We start from the raw sequence: 16,032 nt of genomic DNA on the forward strand, positions 1-16,032 counted from the left end.
ATAAAAAAATCTAGAATAGGAAGGTTGATGAGCTCCTCAACAAAAAAATTGAATATAATATAGTTTGCATTCATGAAGCTACTAAAAATTTACCATGATGGAAGCACAAATGAGCCTCTTGGAATAGGTAAGGTTCATGCTGCAGAACACTAGGGATGAAACTACAGTTGTTTCACTAGCAACATCTAAGCTAGGATCCTGCCTATCAATTTTATATGTAGTTCTAATAGCATCCATATTCCCTAGCCTCTACAGACATTTATGGTCATTGTAGGGATCACCAGCTTGCATAATTTAAGGCAAGTCTCAATAATGTATATAACTACTTGAGATAGAGATAGTGATTCATGACTAAAAGCATTCACACAGTTTAAACTTTACACCTAAACAAATATAGTGTTTGGGTGAGTAGTAGTCTTGAGAAGATATTTTATGGCCCTAGCATATCCAAGTCTTTTCATTGGAGAGCTGACCACCATGAATCTACCAAATTCCAAATAGCTCCAAGAGAGCATTGAGCTATTTAAGTTAAAATTGGGCATAGATTATTGAGCTAGAAGAGAAGACATTCTTGGGCACTAAGGCTTGACATAACTTTGAAAGTTGGTTGACGGGGTTAATGGGGTGTGATGGAAGGATTGTTATACTTAGACACTATTTTTTCTAGATAGATCAGAATAAGCTTGGGTCAGTGCTATTTCTCTTTGATTGGGAATGCCATGAGGAATATTTATCACATCTCTCCTTAAGGAATGATGGTCTCCCATGTAATGAGAAGCTCCATGATGAAAATTGAATTATTCTATTTAAATAGAAATATATGAGAGAAGAATAGACTCACTGAAAGAAATGTTGGAAGATTAAGGACACATTGGTTTTTACTATATTCTAAAAAAAAATTAAGTGGAAAGAAAATTTAAACTTATTTGCATAAGAAATGATGGCAAGTCAAGGTCCTCCCTAAATGATCTACACAAAGTTTACTTAGACTTTGTAAATGATCTACACAAAGTTTACTTAGAACAACCACTAGTTATGAAAATAAGAGGAAAGGTCAAAGAACCACACAATGTGGTTTGAGATTTGTCTCATAGTTTATTCATGCGATAATTCTGTAAGAGGTTCTTCTTGCAACCACCTGTACCATGTGCTTCACCTCAACATATTAAAGCCAAGTCAAGTAATGACCAAACTTTGTGTCAAGAGTTTGTCTTACCATTGGCTTGAACAATATGGTATTCTTGCTTTCAATATTGATTATGACACAAAATGTGAATGGGATATAAGTAAAATGCATAAATGTTTTGTTGATCAAATGCTACAATCTACAGTAAAATACAAGCTCACCATGCTTAACTAACCAAGGCAGATTATTGTCTAGCATACAAATGTCTATCTAGTATGTGGAGGTAAGGCTTTTAAAATTCAGTAGTTGACCTTCCAACAAATGGTGCAAACATGCTACTGCAGAATTTGTCTGCAACCAAGCTTTAAACATGGATATCCAAATAAACAAAGCCATCATAGTAGCTAAAACCTAAACAAGCATGAAATTCAACGAATTAATTGCCATAGCTTGATTTAATACAACCAAAAATTTACAAAAGAAATAGTCATCAATAATTATATATAGTTACAAAACAATAAGGATTGATTTTAGATGGTTTGAGTGCTAAAGTCAACTTTTTCAGTTTCTCTTAGTTGACTGTATAGGTTATGCTAAGCATACCAAGGCTATCATGCTATATTTTTTTTCAATATATTTATGTACTCCAAGTTTAGAAAATATGAGTTGTTGGATCATAATTTAATTCCTAATCCAAGCTTGCTATTTGTGAAATGAGTGTTTGATTCCATTTTCTTTAGAAAGTCTTCCATTGAACTTTCTTGTGTCATAACTTTGTGGAGAATGTGTTGGTATAGGTATTCTCTGTTGAAATCTCTTGTGTTGTTCTTTTTTGGACAATACATTGATCCAAGCATTCTATGCTCATTCTCCAAATCTTTCTTAGCAATTGATGTCTTTTCTACCTCATCTTCAAAATTTTTTGTGTCACTTTAAGATGTCCAAACTTATAAAATAGCATATCTATGCCAATTTTTAAAATAGATATTTGACTAATAGCATAATATAAAGTAGATCTTTCTTTCTACTTGGTTTTGCTATCATTCCCCCTACACAACACGTAGTTGATTCACAACAATAAAATAAGCTTCTCTAACTATGGACAAGATGGGCCAGCCAATGATAACATACAATTAGCCTACTATGTTTAACTGTCATACAAATAAGCAAGAAGAACATAAGTACATACCAGCAATGACCTATTAAATTGTTTTAGGACAATAAAATGCATTTTCTTAATGTAAAAGAACATTAAATTTTTTGCACATTCTTTTGAAACGTTTGGACACGAGTTTCCTACGAAAGAGCATGGTTTTTCTAGCATATGGAGTAACCATATGGGCTACTATTCTATCTCCTATTTTTTCCTATAATGGGACCCAAAATACATGGATCCAAGGGGTTTCTATATTTCTCTATCAATATATATTAAGAGAAGAAAATAAATCTAGCCTTTATGGATTCATCATAAATCATAATATGATCATCTACAAGGAAAGGCCTCTAACTTACATCTTTCTCAGTTTTTCTAGAATTTAAAATTTGCCTTCTTTATTAAAAAATGATTATATTGTAAAACCCTCTTAGCAATATCATAATTTGACTTTCTATGGAAAAATTGTCCTCATTATCAATGATTACGTTCTTGCAATTCAATTGACATGTATTTTCTTTTCCTTTGCACAGGTTGCTAGGATCCTTTTACTTACAAGAATTCATTTCTTTTCTTTAGTTTCTTCTATGCTATTACTTTAAAAGCTTTTGTTGATTTTGATGGAGCCTACATTTTTACAAAATTAGAGCTCCCATCTTAGCACAATGATTCAAATTATAACAAAAAATGGACATTAAGCATGGAAAAAAACATCAAATGTAGAAATGATTAATGAAGTTCATGATGCAGGTGCATTATAGGGACATCTTAAGAAGTCTAGAAAGAATTGAAGATAATGCATACAGCATTGAACTTTAAATTGGATAAAATTTTACTTGTAGGTACTTGTGATAACATGTAAAATGAGGGAAGACTTGACAACAATCATGGCTATAGTATTGTTCAAGATTGCATGGTTCTTGCAAATATTAATGGAAGCTTAGGGGCATACCAATTTAGTTTTATTAATGAGGAAGGAAAAATGGAATCAGTAGGACCTTTGATGGAAATTGTAATATCATAGAAACTGGAATTAAACATATTGTAAATAAATATTATTTTCTATGTGTTAAGCTTTACAGTCTCAGACAATAGGATTATTTAACATGCTTGACCTGTAAGTCTATGTGCACTCTTGTGAAGAGAAACAAGCCTGTATATGACATGTGGAGTCAAGAGGGCATGAAGAGGAAATCAAGAATAGTAGCAAAAACATATTCATAGGCTGGCAACAGTATAATAGTTCCAATAATGTCATGCTCTATATGCAATGATTTCATAAAACATATCAATTAATAAAAGGATAGCTCCATTGATGTCTACCACCTACAACACTCAGAAGCCCATGCCAATAGTAGAGTTATATCTTTGTCAAGCATACAAGCTCCCACCTACACCTTTTATTTGAATGTCTTAGACTAGATTATTATATCTTTACTCATTTAGCTTAGGACATAGCAGTATAATAGTTCCAGTGTCATGCTCTATATGCAATGATTTCATAAAACATATCAGTTGACAAAAGGACAACTCCATTGATGTCTACCAGCTACAACACTCAAAAGCCCATGCCAATAACAGAGTTATATCTTTGTCAAACATACAAGCTCAATTATTATATCTTTACTCATTTAGCTTAGGACATAAATATTTAATTTAAACCAGACTAATCTAAGTCCTCTAAGGATTATTAAAATTATCTACATTTATTTGTCCAAATTACAAAAATTATCAATAATTAGAAATAATTTATGAATAAACAATTTTTAAAAAATTAAACATTTAATGACAAATGAAAATCTATTTTTTATTTTATTTTCAGGCAATATAAGACAAGAGGAAACATATTATTTAGTTTGTTTGTTGTTCCATTTGTAATTTAAGGTCCTCAATGCTACTTTTATCCCTTACCATTGTAAGAATAGGGCCCCAAAATGTGAGAAATTCTGAATTTGCAAACAAAAATGTACTCATTGAGTGAGTTGAGAAAATGTCAACATGCATGCAAAATTTTTTGATAGACAGTTGATGTTGGAAAATATTTATTGGCAAAATGCACAAAATCGAATTATAATAGACTCAAAATTTGCCATGTTTGTAAATATTTTGATGTTGTATACTAGGAAAATAATAATTAATAAACAAATCTTAAGCAATTCCAAATCTTAATCCATCCAAAGACCTAAGCATGTATATATTTTGTTAAATGCTAAAATGAGTGACAAAATATATTGCATTGTTTCCAAAAATATTACCATCATATGAGCATTTATTTACACTTCAAGAGACTACTTGATGGATTGCAAGTTTTGGCATAAGATATATAGGGATTTCTTTGTAGAGTAAATCATTATTAGAGCCATTCAAAAATACAAAAAATCTAATGAGTTGAGAGAATTTAAATTGATTTAATTTATTTTTTATTTAGCTCAATGGGTTTGAAAAACTATAAGAAAGTGGCATGGTTACCAAATAGGATACTAAGAAAAATTAAAAGTGAAACACCAAAAACCTCAATCAAAAAGATAGTAGAACAGTTTTTCCTACAATATGCAAAGTTATTAATTTCAGAAACCAAGAATTCTATTTATTCTAATGAGGGATGGATTCATGTTGAATCACTACTCATGAAACATGGGTCAATAAGTTTGACTCAAAAACTACACAGTTAAATCTTGATAACAATATCACACATCAATAAAATTTATCCTATAGTATGTAGTGCATACATATTTTTAATTTCATTTTTATTAATTATTCTCATTTTCTAATTAGTTTGTATATAGTTTGCTAGGGGTTTTATATTTTATCTATTAAGAATTTTAAAAGAAAACTATTCCAACCAATGAACAAATGGCAGTTTAAAATTATTAACACATTGTAATATTTTATTTATTGCCCAGGCTAGAGTGGACTGGAAAGATAAAATAGACAACGAAAATGCAAGGACAATGTAAGATTACTTAATACTTTTTAAATATGACATTTAATACTATAGTTACAACTGTCGTGGGTGAATGCCTTTCCATTTATAGTTCTAGATTGTTCCTAAATTTCTTGTGAATTATTGTAAACCTTTTGGATTTATTCTAGAGTCTATGATGATTTTTAAGTTCCCTGCAAACAAAAGTGAAAATTGATTTGATGTTTATTTTTCCTTTTGGGGTCACTATCAAAAGTTATTTGTAATTTTTTGTTGTCATCAAATTTGTGAGTTTTTGACAAATTATTGAAATACAATTTTGTAGATAAATTTGTGAAAGGTTTTCTCCCACTTCCACATTGAGATTGTGTGTTAACTTCTACAAATATTAGGTTTGTTAAGGATATCTACTGTAGCAGAGCTTAACTCTGGTATGATTTCCCCTATTTTGTAGTGCAGTCTTTATATTTTATGATAAAGGAAAGGTGATTGCATTGGTTTTTCTATGATTAGTATTCTTAAGTCATTGGTTTCTGTTATTTAAATTTGAAAAATGAAGATTTTTTTATTCTATTTGTTGTGGCTATTTCTTCCATGCCACTCCAAAGTTATACAGCCATCGGGATAACTGTTACACGATGTTGTAGTTTTCCATTTATTTAAACTCTTTTTTATGTTATTGTCTGTCTCAGTGTCTACAGGTTCGGTGATGTATCGGGTATTATTTTTTTGGTGGCATGGAAGTTTATATATATTGTGATTTCTCCATTAAAAAATTTCTCATCTTTTAAAATGTATTGCACTGTATCATATTTGTGAGTTAGAGAAAGATTTTAGATTTGTAATAATAGAGTAAGGATGAATGTATTAGAAGAGTTGGTTAAGTGCATAGGTATATGCAACGACCGATGGAGGATTCACTACCTAGTTGAAACATCATGGAGTTTAAAATTAACCATCCAATGTGGAGTGCATCATCTAGAATTCGTCATACAGCTTAAAAGGTGTGATACAGTGACAATCACTCTTTGTTATTTGTATTTGGATATCTCGCATGGAAGAGAAAATACTCTAGACCAATATGGTGCTCTTGATATTTTAATGCTAATCTTGTTTACTCTTTTAACATTTAAAACACCTATGATACACATATAATACTAAGCACCTCGTCCTTATATGATATAATATAAAATTTCACCCCATATTGCTCACTTCGCAACATTTGGCTACATATCTTTAAACCCTCCCAACTAATATTCCACTCATCTTGCCAAACTGTAATCTTGGGACACCAGATGGGAAAGTGTTTTCGATATCAAGTGATATGGAATTCTTAGTGGAACCCCTTGTAGATATTCTAACAAAGTACAAAACTGACGTTGAAATTCATGGGCTTCTTGTTTGATATTACATTTTAGTGTTTTTGAAGCCAGACAGGCATGGTGCATAATATGGTGGTTAGCATATAAGTCGAGTCTATTTTATAAAACGTTTAATTCCTATTAGTTTGTTGTGTTTATTTTACTTACTGATTTTATGATTCGGCATTCCCTAGAAAACACATAGAAGTTGAGCATTTCTTAATGCAGTCGGTCGGGTGATTACTTTTTGACATACCAACGAACACATAGGCCTCTCTGTGTTGCGTTAAATTTCATTATTGTTTTGTTATTGATAAGACCTAGGAAATTGTTAGTGATGATGAAACCTCGACGACACGCAGGTTCCATCAAGGTCTTGGTTGAGATATGAAGAGCATGCAAGAGAAATACTTTTGATGTCATCCGCTACAGAATTTTTTGTGGAATACCTTTGGCCATTACGAACGAAAAACATCGAACAGGTTGAAACTCTTGGGGGTTCTTGTTGTGACGTTCCACGAGTTCAATCTTTTTCTAGGCAAATAGGCATGGTCCACAAATGCCAGATATCATAGACATCCATTTTTTCGTATATTATTTTAATGCCTCATCAGTTTGTTTTCTCTAAGAGGCATTAATTAAGTCGAGAGGCTTCTACAATGGGAGCACATTTCGTTGTAAACAATCTAACATTTTGGAAAAATTTGATAGGAAGTTGAACAGTTATACCACGTCCTTTATTGAAATTACATTCGGACTTGACCAGCAATGCTTAACACTGACGCTTCCCATTCCCTCATTAACCACACTGTATTTTTGGTTTGAACGCTTCGATATTTCCAAACACTAAACACGCACCCTATGAGTCCATAATTGCAAAATTCAGGTCCAGTCGGGTTGTCATAAAATAACAGTTTATTACTGACAGTGTGAAGACACATTTAGATGTTTCTAAATATATTTCTTCGTCATTCACTTGAGCAAGAAGAAAGCCAATAATCTGTTATGACAACAAAACCAAATGTCTTGCCTTATGCTCCATTTTTACGCGTTACATGTTTTCAATTTTTTGAAGTTGAACCATCACACATCAACATTATATATGGCAAGAGCCTATTTTATTTTTTATTGAACATTGTATTAAACAAGAGGATCGATATTCTGATTTCTATTCAACATTGGATTGAGTAACAGGATCAATATTATGATTTCTATTCAACATTTTATTGAGCAACAGGATCATTATTCTGAGTATGTATGTTTATTTGTTTTGATTTCTTCTATTTTTGAAATTTTTATTGTGTTGTTTTGTCTTATTTTCAAAGCTCTATAATTTCCTTAATTTTTCTTAGAAACTTTGATAGAATAGAAATTCTTCTCAATTAGAAACATTGTAGATTTGTATTTCTTCCATTTAACAAACTTTTATTGTTTAGTTTTTTTTATATTTTGAAATCTGCATAGTTTCCTTAAATTTTCTTAGAAACTTTGTTATATTAGAAATTCTACTCAATTGCAGATTTCTTTCTATTTCTTTCTCTTCATTCAAAACATTAGATTTTTAGAATTTAGATATTATAGTATTAATTAATCTTATTTTTTCATTAGATTATTTGAATCAATGATTATATTCCTCTATCTATTATTAAAATAAGATTACAAAGCTATTTTAAAATAACATTAATAATGGTAATTGTTTGCAATTTTTATAATTATATGTTTTAATTTTTTATTTTTATTAATGAGTAGTAATCTTTTTAATAGATAGATCAGATTTAATAAATAAAATTATAGATTATACGATTTTTCATGTTATATTGTTAAAATTTAGATATGCTCTCAAATTATTGATATTAGAAAACCTTTTAAATTTGTTTAGATTTATTTACTATGTGGATTAATAATAATAATTGTTTGCAATTTTTTATAATTATATGTTTTACAATTTTTAAAATTTATTTAAATAAATAATTTTTTCTCGAGAAATATATTAGTATAAAATTATGATTTAGTTAAATTAATATTCAAAATATTTTAACAAGAATAAAAAATGTAGTAGTAGATGGGTTCAATGTTGTTTTTAGATTTGATCTTGTAAGATTTTAAATCTTTATATAAGTGTTGCATTCTATGAACTATCATCATCATGTTGAAGAGTAGTAGATAGATTTTAGATCAACTAATTATATAGTATGGGTCATGTGAACTATTATCATGATGTTAAATAAAAGTAGATGAGATTTATATCAATTATAGCTCCTACAAACTATTATTAAGATTTACAAAAAAAGTAGAATAATTTTTAATCAACTAATTATATGCTATAGGTCCTATGAAGTATTATTGTACTGTTAAATAAAAGTAGATGGATTTGGGATTAGCTAATTATACTATTATAGGTTTTATCAACTACTATCATGATATTAAATAGTAGTAGAATAATTTAGATAAGCTCATTATACAGCGTGAAGCGATTTAAATCTAATACTTTAAGGAAACTCTTTAATAAAAATAGGAGTTGTTTTTTTAAGAAATAGAAAATTGATTTGAAACCAATCTATTATGTAGTTTATCAAACATCCAAGTTTAGATAAATAAACATAGATACACATGTACAATTATAATTAATTTATATATTTATAATGCATGACACAATAAGTTTTATTAATGAGTAGTAATCTTTTTAATAGATAGATCATTTTTAATATATAAAATTTTAGATTATACTATTTTTCATTTTATATTGATTGATCAATATTATTGTATTGTTGTTATGCATCTTTTGAGAATAGACTTATCTTGTCTTGTGATGTATGTAAGAAGTAGGTCCTAGGCCTTGATATAATCTCTAACATTTTGTTCAAATTTTCTCAAATTTATAAATTTCAACCTTATATTAAAATAGATTAGAAAAGTTCAATTAGATCTATCAACTAAGTTTGAAAGATTAATACACATTTAAATGAAATGATGCATCAGGAAATTTAAATTTTATATTTAAGAATGTCTTTTAATTTTTATAAACTTTATTCTACTTATAAATCTCAATTTTAACGTCTATCAAAATATGAAGAAAATAAAAAAAAATATTTCATGAAATGTTATCTATTTTCTCCTTAATGTTTGAAGTTAGGTTTTACTATTAAATTTTTAAATCAAAGATTAGAACATTATATAAATAATAGTAAGAACATATAAGTTTTTTGTTAAAAGAAATTAAATGCATAGAATTATGTCAATAGGAAAGAATCAATCAAATCTTCTTCTCTTTCAAATACCAATTTATTTCTTTATATGCATAGCTTAATTCTTGTCATTTTGATACTGACCATTTTTTATCCTTACATTATAGATATCAAAAAAAAATTAACTATGGATGCTCAACAAAATAATTCTGAGAACACTATCACAAGCCCACTTCTTTCAAACGAGTTGGTGCAATCAAGCCAAATTGTTCAAACTTATTTGGATAGATTGGGAACAATCATTTCGAAGTCTTGTAAAAAAATTACAGATGAAATTCATAATGCAAGCTTTCATGTTTGAGGTGTCCAAGATTCTCAAATCTTTTAGGTGGGACAATATACAAAGGAAATTCATGAGGCATGGAAGAAATCATTTGGGTTCTTTGAATTTAGGAAAGACATCTGCTATGATGAAGAGCACATGGATGGCGAAAATAACCTTTTCTTCACTGATGAATTCCACATGTTTTTGCATCACTATAATGAAATCTAGGAGTCATATTATTTGACATTATCAATTTTTTTAATTAATTTGTCTGTTCGACTTATTAATTTTGATGAACGTATGTTATTTTTCCTTTGTCTTAAATAAATTTAGTATTATAGATACAAGACTATTTGGTATTTATTATATTTGTAGATCTTATCTACACAAAAAAGTTCCTCCTATATGTATTTGTGAATTGTTAAACTATTAATTAGAAATGAATAAATATCTATTTTATCTAAAGTGCAATGCCACTAAATTAATGTGATATTTTAAACCAATTTTATAAAAAATAATTTACTAAATCTACTATTTTTTTAATGTTTGGTTACAAATTTATTTCATAGAAATGAATAAATCAAGTATGAATTTCCAATCAGATCAAGAAAGAAGACGATAACAAATGGAGCAACAAAGAGCATACTAGTCTTTTTGAAGGCAGACAGGCATGGTGCATAATATGGTGGTTAGCATATAAGTCAAGTCATTTTTATAAAATGTTAAATTCCTCATTAGTTTGTTGTCTCTATTTTACTTACTGATTTTATGATTTGGCATTCCCTAGAAAACACATAGAAGTTGAGCATTTCTTAATGCAGTCGGTCGGGTGATTACATTTTGACATACCAACGAACACATAGGCCTCTTTGTGTTGCGTTAAATTTCAATATTGTTTTGTTATCGATAAGATCTAGGAAATTGTTAGTGATGATGAAACCTCGACGACACACAGGTTCCATCAAGGTCTTGGTTGAGATATGAAGAGTGTGCAAGAGAAATATTTTTGATGTCATCCGCCTCAAAATTTATCATGGAATGCCTTTGGCCATTACGAACGAAAAACATCAAACAAGTTGAAACTCTCGGGGGTTCTTGTTGTGACATTCCATGAGTTCAGTCTTTTTTGAGGCAAATAGTCATGGTCCACAAATGCCGGATATGATAGACATCCATTTTTTCATATAGAATTTTAATGCCTCGTTAGTTTGTTTTCTCTAAGAGGCATTAATTAAGCCGAGAGGCTTCTACAATGGGAGCACATTTTGTTGTAAAGAATCTAACATTTTGAAAAAAATTGATAGGTAGCTGAACAGTTATACCACGTCCTTTATTGAAATTCCATTCGAACTTCACTAGCAATGCTTAACACTGACGCTTCCCATTCCCTCATTAACCACACTGTATTTTTGGTTTGAACACTTTGATATTTCCAAACACTAAAGACGCGTCCTGCGAGTCTGTAATTGCAAATGTCAGGTCCATTCGGGTCATCATCAAATAACAGTTTATTACTGACAGTGTGAAGACACATTTAGACATTTGTAAATATATTTCTTTGTCATTCACTCGAGCAAGAAGAAAGCCAATAATCTGTTATGACAACAAAACCAAATGTCTTGCCTTATGCTTTATTTTTACGTGTTACATGTTTTCAATTCTTTGAAGTTGAACCATCACACATCAACATTACATATGGCAAGAGCCTATTTTCTTTTTTATTCAACATTGTATTGAACAACAGGATCGATATTCTAATTTCTATTCAACATTGGATCGAGTAACATGATCAATATTATGATTTCTATTCAACATTGGATTGAGCAACATGATCATTATTCTGAGTATGTATGTTTATGTGTTTTGATTTCTTCTATTTTTGAAACTTTTATTGTGTTTCTTTTTTCTTATTTTCAAAGCTTTATAATTTCCTTAATTTTTCTTAAAAACTTTGATAGAATAGAAATTCTTCTCAATTAGAAACAGTGTAGATTTGTATTTCTTCCATTTTAGAAACTTTTATTGTGTAGTTTTTTCGTATTTTGAAATCTGCATACTTTCCTTAAATTTTCTTAGAAAGTTTGCTATATTAGAAATTTTACTCAATTGTAGATTTCTTTCTATTTCTTTCTCTTCATTGAAAACATTAGATTTTTAGAATTTAGATATTATAGTATTAATTAATCTGACTTCTTCATTAGATTATTTGAATCAATGATTATATTACTCTATCTATTATTAAAATAACATTACAAAGCTATTTTAAAATAACATTAATAATGGTAATTATTTGCAATTTTTATAATTATATGTTTTATTTTTTATTTTTTATTAATGAGTAGTAATATTTTTAATAGATAGATCAATTTTAATATATAAAATTTTAGATTATACTATTTTTCATGTTATATTGTTAAAATTCATATATGCTTTCAAATTATTGATATTAGAAAACCTTTTAAATTTGTTTAGATTTATTTACTATGTGGATTAATAATAATAATTGTTTGCAATTTTCTATAATTATATGTTTTACAATTTTTAAAATTTATTTAAATAAATAATTTGTTCTCGAGAAATATATTAGTATAAAATTATGATTTAGTTAAATTAATATTCAAAATATTTCAACAAGAATAAAAAATGTAGTAGTAGCTGGGTTCAACATTGTTTAGATTTGATCTTGTAAGATTCTAAATCTTTATATAAGTGTTGCATTCTATTAACTATCATCATCATGTTGAAGAGTAGTAGATAGATTTTAGATCAACTAATTATATAGTATGGGTCATGTGAACTATTATCATGATGTTAAATAAAAGTAGATGAGATTTATATCAATTATAGCTCCTACAAACTATTATTAAGATTTTCAAAAAAAGTAGAAGAATTTTTAATCAACTAATTATATGCTATAGGTCCTATGAACTATTATTGTACTATTAAATAAAAGTAGATGGATTTGAGATTAGCTAATTATACTATTATAGGTTTTATCAACTAATACCATGATATTAAATAGTAGTAGAATAATTTAGATAAGCTCATTATACATCATGAAGCAATTTAAATCTAATACTTTAAGGAAACTCTTTAATAAAAATAGGAGTTTTTGTTTTTAAGAAATAGAAAATTGATTTGAAACCAATCCATTATATAGTTTATCAAACATCCAAGTTTAGATAAATAAACATAGATACACATGTATAATTATAATTAATTTATATATAAATAATGCATGATACATTAATTTTTATTAATGAGTAGTAATCTTTTTAATAGATAGATCATTTTTAATATATAAAATTTTAGATTATACTATTTTTCATGTTATATTGATTGATCAATATTATTGTATCGTTGTTATGCATATTTTGAGAATAGACATATTGCTTGATAATAAAAGAAAGTTTAAAATTATAGGTATCATTTAGTTATGTATTTTTAAAGAACAAAATTTATGAAAAAATAATTCTTAAAAACTTTGTTAGAATAGAAACTACATGGTCTCTACCTTGTATCATGATGTATGTAAGAAGTAGGTCCTAGGCCTTGATATAATCTCTTGTGTCATGCTTTTTTGGGCAATACATTGATCCAAGCATTCTATGCTCATTCTCCAAATCTTTCTTAGCAATTGATGTCTTTTCTACCTCATCTTCAGAATTTTTTGTCACTTTAAGATGTCCAAACTTATAAAATAGCATATCTATGCCAATTTTTAAAATAGATATTTGACTAATAGCATAATATAAAGTATACCTTTCTTTCTACTTGTTTTTGCTATCATTCCCCCTACACAACATGCAGTAGATTCACAACAATAAAATAAGCTTCTCTAACTATGGACAAGATGGGCCAGCCAATGATAACATACAATCAGCCTATTGTGTTTAATTGTCATACAAATAAGCAAGAAGAACATAAGTACATATCAGAAATGACCTATTAAGTTGTTTTAGGACCATAAAATGCATTTTTTTATGTAAAAGAACATTAAATGTTTTTCACATTCTTTTGAAACCTTTGGACACGAGTTTCCTATGAAAGAGCATGGTTTTTCTAGCATATGGAGCAACCATATGGGCTACTATTCTATCTCCTATTTTTTCCTATAATGGGACCCCAAATACATGGATCCAAGAGGTTTCTAGATTTATCTATTGATATATATATTAAGAGAAGAAAAGAAATGTAGCCTTTATGGATTCATCATAAATCATAATATGATCATCTATAAGGAAAGGCCTCTAACTTAAATCTTTCTCAGTTTTTCTAGAATTTAAAATTTGCCTTCTTTATTAACAAATGATTATATTGTAAAACCCTCTTATCAATATCATAATTTGACTTTCTATGGAAAAATTGTCCTCATTATCAATGATTACGTTCTTGTAATTCAATTGACATGTATTTTCTTCTCCTTTGCACAGGTTGCTAGGATCCTTTTACTTACAAGAATTCATTTTTTTTCTTTAGTTTCTTCTATGCTATTACTTTAAAAGCTTTTGTTCATCTTGATGGAGCCTACTTTTTTACCAAATTAGAGCTCCCATCTTAGCACAATGATTCAAATTATAACAAAAATTGGAAATTAAGCATGGAAAAAACATCAAATAAAGAAATGATTCATGAAGTTCATGATGCAGGTGCATCATAGGGACATCTTAAGAAGTCTAGGAATGGAATTGAAGATAATGCATACAGCATTGAACTTTAAATTGGATGAAATTTCACTTGTAGGTACTTGTGATAACATGTAAAATGAGTTAAGACTTGACAACAATCATGGCTATAGTGTTGTTCAAGATCGCATGGTTCTTGCAAATGTTAATGGAAGCTTAGGGGCATACCAATTCAGTTGTATTAATCAAGAAGGACAAATGGAATTAGTAGGACCTCTGATGGAAATTGTAATATCATAGAAACTAGAATTACACATATTGTAAATAAATATTATTTTCTATGTGTTAAGCTTTACAGTCTCAGACAATAGGAGTATTTAACATGCTTGACTTGTAAGTATATGTGCACTCTTGTGAAGAGAAACAAGCCTGTATATGACATGTGGAGTCAAGAGGGCATGAAGAGGAAATCAAGAATAGTAGAAAAAACATATTCATAGGCTGGCAACAGTATAATAGTTCCAATAATGTCATGCTCTATATGCAATGATTTCATAAAGCATATCAATTAATAAAAGGATAGCTCCATTGATGTCTACCACCTACAACACTAAGAAGCCCATGCCAATAGTAGAGTTATATCTTTGTCAAACATACAAGCTCCCACCTACACCTTTACTTTGAATATCTTAGACTAAATTATTATATCTTTACTCATTTAGCTTAGGATGTAGTAGTATAATAGTTCTAGTGTCATGCTCTATATGCAATGATTTCATAAAACGTATCGGTTGAGGAAAGGACAACTCCATTGATTTCTACTAGCTACAACACTCAAAAGCCCATGCCAATAACAGAGTTATATCTTTGTCAAACATACAAGATCAATTATTATATCCTTACTTATTTAGCTTAGGACATAAATATTTAATTTAAACTAGACTAATCTAAGTCCTATAAGGATTATTAAAATTATATACATTTATTTATCCAAATTACAAAAATTATCAATAATTAGAAATAATTTACGAATAAACAATTTTAAAAAAATTAAACTTTTAATGACAAATGAAAATCTGTTTTTTATTTTATTTTGAGGCAATATGAGACAAGAGGAAACCTATTTTTTAGTTTGTTTGTTGTTCCATTTGTAATTTAAGGTCGCCAATGCTACTTTTATCCCTTACCATTGTAAGAATAGGGCCCCAAAATGTGAGAAATTATGAATCTGCAAACAAAAATGTACTCATTGAGTGAGTTGAGAAAATGTCAACATGCATGCAAAAAAATTTGATAGAGGGTTGATGTTGGAAAATATTTATTGGCAAAATGCT

Source organism: Cupressus sempervirens, chromosome 5 (genome assembly GCF_028749045.1).
Source record: "Cupressus sempervirens isolate cs-2001-9-10 chromosome 5, ASM2874904v1, whole genome shotgun sequence".
Classification (NCBI taxonomy): domain Eukaryota; kingdom Viridiplantae; phylum Streptophyta; class Pinopsida; order Cupressales; family Cupressaceae; genus Cupressus; species Cupressus sempervirens.